The following is a 6,956-nucleotide window of genomic DNA, read 5'->3' as shown; positions in this document are numbered from 1 at the left end:
CCGCCTCGGTGATTGGGGCAGCAGGCGGCTCCGCGGAACCCCGCCATGTGGACCCACTCGCTGACCTCCAGGAGGCGACGGAGAGGAACGCGCGGGAGGCGCACGAGGAGCGGGAGAAGGCGGAGCGGGAGAAGGAGGAGGCGGCCAAGGCGGCACAGGCGAAGGCCGACGCGGCGGCTAAGACTCAGGCCGAAGTAGCGGCCAACGAGCAGGCGGACACGGCCGCCAAGGCACAGGCGGAAGAGGCATCCCACAGCCGGACCGCAGAGCTCGTCATCCCGCGGCGTGCGGAGCCACCGGCGCCGGAGGGCCAGGTGCCGACTGGAGGGGTTGGAGGCGACCAGCCAGCCCTGGAGAGGGAGGGCGGAGGCCCAGTTGTCTTGGGGCGGAGGTGCCCCCGCACACGCCGACTGCCGACGCCCAGGGCAGTCGGCTTGACACGCCGCTGGTGCCGCCAGTTGGTGGCGAGTTGGTGGCGGGTCCGACCCCCACGGTCCGGACTCCGGTGTGCAATCGTGCGGAGAAGGCGGCCTCAGCGCCACAGCCGCTGGAGATCGGGGCCGCTAGCTCATCGGCCCCTGATGCCGAGGCTACTAGCGCCGCCCCACCGGAGTGGACGCCCCGGGGTGGAACGGGTGTTCTGAATACGGCTACATAGGACGTCCAGGCCCGGTTCCAGGCCCAAGGCGCCGCCCTCCAGCAGTATACTTAAGCGTTCTTGGCGACGCGGACGGCCGTCCGGGTATGCATCTTGCTTTTTGTTTTTGATTCTTGTAATCTTCCGTGGGGGCGCGCCAGCGCACCCATTGGATGTAGCCCCCGAGTTCCGGGCTGGCTGATGAGCAGGCGGCTCAGAACTTCAAGGTAAGTTCTGAGTGCTAACTTATTTTCTCTTCTATTGTCTTTTTTGCAGGATTACCACAACATCCGCGCGTCCGCCTTCAACTCCCATGTCCAGGAGCTGGGCAAGCGTGTCGGATTATGGGTTCCGGCAAAACCCTTGAGGTTCGAACACCGGGGTGCGCACGAAGATCTCTCCTCCCTCTAGCTCTCACCCTCACCGCGATCTCAAGGCTCAGCGCGTCGAGCCCACAGAACAACAGACACAAGGTTTATACTGGTTTGGGCCACCGATGTGGTGTAATACCCTACTCCAGTGTGGTGTGGTGGATTGCCTCTTGGGCTGAGGATGAACTAGTACAATCGAAAGAACAGCCTCCTGAGGAGAGTGCTACCTCTTGAGCATGCGTTGGTTTTCCCTTGAAGAGGAAAGGGTGATGCAACAAAGTAGCGTAAGTATTTCCCTCAGTTTTTGAGAACCAAGGTATCAATCTAGTAGGAGGCCACAGGCAAGTCCCTCGCACCTACACAAACAAATAAGAACCTTGCAACCAACGCGATAAAGGGGTTGTCAATCCCTTCACGGCCACTTGCAAAAGTGAGATCCGATAGAGATGATAAGATAATTTTTGGTATTTTTATGATAAAGATTGAAAGTAAAGATTGCAAAATAAACGACGCCAGAAATAGATAGTTGACGGGAGATTAATATGATGGAAAATAGACCCGGGGGCCATAGGTTTCACTAGTGGCTTCTCTCAAGATAGCATAAGTATTACGGTGGGTGAACAAATTACTGTCAAGCAATTGATAGAATTGAGCATAGTTATGAGAATATCTAGGCATGATCATGTATATAGGCATCACGTCCGCAACAAGTAGACCGATTCCTGCCTGCATCTACTACTATTACTCCACACATCGACCGCTATCCAGCATGCATCTAGAGTATTAAGTTCATAAGAATAGAGTAATGCATTAGGCAAGATGACATGATGTAGAGGGATAAACTCAAGAAATATGATATAAACCCCATCTTTTTATCCTCGATGGAAACAATACAATACATGTCGTTTCCCCTTCTGTCACTACGATCGAGCAACGCAAGATTGAACCCAAAGCTAAGCACTTCTCCCATTGCAAGAAAGATCAATCTAGTAGGCCAAACCAAACTGATAATTCGAAGAGACTTGCAAAGATAACCAATCATACATAAAATAATTCAGAGGAGATTCAAATATTGTTCATAGATAATCTTGATCATAAACCCACAATTCATCAGATCTCGACAAACACACCGCAAAAAGATTTAGATCGAATAGATCTCCAAGAAGATCGAGGAGAACTTTGTATTGAGTTCCAAAGAGAGAGAAGAAGCCATCTAGCTAATAACTAGGGACCCGAAGGTCTGTGGTAAAGTACTCACACATCATCGGAGAGGCTATGGTGCTGATGTAGAAGCCCTCCGTGATCGATGCCCCCTCCGGCGGAGCGCCGGAAAAGGCCCCAAGATGGGATCTCACGGGTACAGAAAGTTGCGGCGGTGGAAATAGGGTTTCGTGGTGCTCCTGGATGGTTTTGGGGTATGTAGGTATATATAGGAGGAAGAAGTAGGTCGGTGGAGCCACGAGGGGCCCATGAGGGTGGGGGCGCGCCCGGGGGGGGGGCAGGTGCGCCTCCCTGCCTCGTGGCCTCCTCGGTTGTTTCTTGTCGTCCACTCCAAGTCCTCTGGATCACGTTTGTTCCAAAAATAACTCTCCCGAAGGTTTCATTCCGTTTGGACTCCGTTTGATATTCCTTTTCTACGTAACACTGAAATAGGGAAAAAAATAGCAATTTGCACTAGGCCTTGGGTTAGTAGGTTAGTCCCAAAAATAATATAAAAGTGTATAATAAAGCCCATTAAACATCCAAAACAGAATATATAATAGCATGGAACAATCAAAAATTATAGATACGTTGGAGACGTATCAAGCATCCCCAAGCTTAATTCCTACTCGTCCTCGAGTAGGTAAATGATAAAAACAGAATTTTTGACGTGGAATGCTTTCTAGCATATTCTTCAATGTAATTTTCTTTATTGTTGCATGAATGTTTAGATCCGAAAGATTCAAGATAAAAGTTTAATGTTGACATAAAAATAATAATACTTCAAGCATGCTAACCAAGCAATTATGTCTTATCAAAATAACATAGCCAAAAAAAGCTTATCCCTAAACAATCATATAGTTTGGCCATGCTTCATTTTCGTCACACAAAATGCTCTCATCATGCACTACCCCGATGACAAGCCAAGCAATTGTTTCATACTTAGCCTTTTCAAACTCTTTCAACTTTTACGCAATATATGAGCGCGAGCCATGGACATAGCACTATGGGTGGAATAGAATATAATGATTGAGGTTGTGTGAGAAGACAAAAAGGGAGAAAGTCTCACATTGACGTGGCTAATCAACGGGCTATGGAGATGCCCACCGATTGATGTCAATGCAAGGAGTAGGGATTGCCATGCAATGGATGCACTAGAGCTATAAATATATGAAAGCTCAACAAAAGAAACTAAGTGGGTGTGCATCCAACTTGCTTGCTCACGAAGACCTAGGGCATTTGAGGATGCCCATCATTGGAATATACAAGCCAAGTTCTATAATGAAAAATTCCCACTAGTATATGAAAGTGACAAAATAAGAGACTCTCTATCATGAAGATCATGGTGCTACTTTGAAGCACAAGTGTGGAAAAAGGATAGTAATATTGTCCCTTCTCTCTTTTTCTCTCATTTTTTTATTTGGGCCTTCTCTTTTTTTCTTTTGGCCTCTTTTTTTTCTTTCTTCCGTCCGGAATCTCATCCCGACTTATGGGGGAATCATAGTCTCCATCATCCTTTCCTCACATGGGACAATGCTCTAATGATGATCATCACACTTTTATTTACTTACAACTCAAGAATTACAACTCGATACTTCGAACAAAATATGACTCTATGTGAATGCCTCCGGCGGTGTACCGGGATATGCAATGAATCAAGAGTGACATGTATGAAAAATTGAGCATGGTGGCTTTGCCACAAATACGATGTCAACTACATGATCATGCAAGGCAATATGACAATGATGATGCGTGTCATAATAAACGGAGTGGTGGAAAGTTGCATGGCAATATATCTCGGAATGGCTATGGAAATGCCATAATAGGTAGGTATGGTGGCTGTTTTGAGGAAGATATAAGGAGGCTTATGTGTGATAGAGCGTATCATATCACGGGGTTTGGATGCACCGGCGAAGTTTGCACCAACTCTCATGGTGAGAAAGGGCAATGCATGGTACCGAAGAGGCTAATAATGATGGAAGGGCGAGAGTGCGTATAATCCATGGACTCAACATTAGTCATAAAGAACTCACATACTTATTGCAAAAATATACAAGTCATCAAAATGAAGCACTACGCGCATGCTCCTAGGGGGATAGATTGGTAGGAAAAGACCATCGCTCGTCCCCGACCGCCACTCATAAGGAAAGCAATCAAAGAACACCTCATGCTTCAAATTTGTCACAAAACGTTTACCATACGTGCATGCTACGGGACTTGCAAACTTCAACGCAAGTATTTCTCAATTTCACAATTACTCAACTAGCACACCTCTAATATTACCACCTTTATATCTCAAAACAACTATCAAGTATCAAACTTATCTTAGTATTCAATGCACTTTAAAGTTTTTATCTTGGATGCCTATCATATTAGGACTAGTTTATAACCAAAGCAAATTACCATGATGTTATAAAGGACTCTCAAAATAATATATGTGAAGCATGAGAGATCAATCATTTCTATAAAATAAAACCACCGCCGTGCTCTAAAAAGATATAAGCGAAACACTAGAGCAAAATTGTCTAACTCAAAAGATATAAGTGAAGCACATAGAGTATTCTAATGAATTCCGATTCTTGTGTGTCTCTCTCAAAAGGTGTGTACAGCAAGGATGATTGTGGTAAACTAAAAATCAAAGACTCAAATCATACAAGACGCTCCAAGAAAAACACATATCATGTGGTGAATAAAAATATAGCTCCAAGTAAAGTTACCGATGGACGAAGACGAAAGAGGGGATGCCTTCCGGGGCATCCGCAAGCTTAGGCTTTTTGGTTGTCCTTGTATTTTCCCTTGGGGTGCCTTGGTAATCCCCAAGCTTAGGCTCTTGCCACTCCTTGTTCCATAATCCATCAAATCTTTACCCAAAACTTGAAAACTTCACAACACAAAACTTAACAGAAAATCTCATGAGCTCCGTTAGCGAAAGAAAACAAAACACCATTTTAAGGTACTGTAATGAACTCACTCTTTATTTATATTGGTGTTAAACCTACTGTATTCCAACTTATCTATGGTTCATAAGCTCCATTACTAGCCATAGATTCATCTAAATAAGCAAACAACACACGAAAAACAGAATCTGTCAAAAACAGAACAGTCTGTAGTAATCTGTATCAAACGCAAACTTCTGGAACTCCAAAAATTCTAAAATAAATTGCTCGACGTGAGGAATTTACCTATTAATCATCTTCAAAAATAATCAACTAAATAGCACTCTCCAGAAAAATTTGTAGCTAATCTCGTGAGCCTAAAGTTTCTGTTTTTTACAGCAAGATCAAAAAGACTTCACCCAAGTCTTCCCAAAGGTTCTACTTGGCACAAACACTAATTAAAACACAAAAACAAATCTAACCAGAGGCAGATCAAAGATTTATTCCTAAACAGAACCAAAAAGCAAGAAACAAAAATAAAATTGGGTTGCCTCCCAACAAGCGCTATTGTTTAACGCCCCTAGCTAGGCATAAAGGCAAGGATAGATCTAGGTGTTACCATCTTTGGCATTTATCTTTTTAATGGAGTTATGCTCGGATCCGGGAGGTTCCTTACGTTTCCCTTCATACTCGGAGACTTTTAGATCTAAAGTATCCAACCGCTTATTGCAAAGTGTAATCAACGTATTCATGCAGTGAAGGTTCCATCCAACATTTTTAAGAGGCTCAATAGACTTTTGCAATTCACATAATTTCTCTAAGATTTGGGTTCCCTTTTGAGTAGGAAGTGGACCCTTTGTGGGGGAAGTACTCCTACTATCCCCTCTATAATTTCATAAGAACACTAGGATCAATATCAATAAAATCCCCTTTGGCGGCAAAATCAAGGAGTTGTCTATGGGATATGGCTAGCCCAATATAAAAATTGCGAAGTAAAATCTTGAAGTCTCCCTCTATAGTGCAACCACGATAGGATTCTATCATCCTATACCAAGCATATTTTAGGTTTTCTCCTTGTCTTTGTTTGTAGTGGAGGACTTCAAAATCGGGTGACAAAGGAGTAGATAAAGGACTAGCCATAACGACGAAGCAAGCGAAAAAAGTCAAACGGGAAAAAGGGCGAATAAAACGGCAAGGGTGAAGTGGGGGAGAGGAAAACGAGAGGCAAATGGCAAATAATATAATGCGAGGGATAAGAGTTTGTGATGGGTACTTGGTATGTCTTGACTTGTGCGTAGACTCCCCGGCAACGGCGCCAGAAATCCTTCTTGCTACCTCTTGAGCATGCGTTGGTTTTCCCTTGAAGAGGAAAGGCTGATGCAGCAAAGTAGCGTAAGTATTTCCCCTTAGTTTTTGAGAATCAAGGTATCAATCCAGTAGGAGGCCACACGCAAGTCCCTCGTACCTACACAAACAAATAAGAACCTTGCAACCAACACAATAAAGGGGTTGTCAATCCCTTCACGGCCACTTGCAAAAGTGAGATCTGATAGAGATGATAAGATAATATTTTTGGTATTTTTATGATAAAGATTGAAAGTAAAGATTGCAAAAAACCGGCGCCAGAAATAGATAGTTGACGAGAGATTAATATGATGGAAAATAGACCCGGGGGCCATAGGTTTCACTAGTGGCTTCTCTCAAGATAGCATAAGTATTACGGTGGGTGAACAAATTACTATCGAGCAATTGATAGAATTGAGCATAGTTATGAGAATATCTAGGCATGATCATGTAAATAGGCATCATGTCCGCAACAAGTAGACCGACTCCTGCCTGCATCTACTACTATTACTCCATACATCGACCGCT

This window comes from Aegilops tauschii, chromosome 1 (genome assembly GCF_002575655.3).
Source record: "Aegilops tauschii subsp. strangulata cultivar AL8/78 chromosome 1, Aet v6.0, whole genome shotgun sequence".
Classification (NCBI taxonomy): Eukaryota; Viridiplantae; Streptophyta; class Magnoliopsida; order Poales; family Poaceae; genus Aegilops; species Aegilops tauschii.
Note: the sequence above shows the minus strand (reverse complement) of the source record.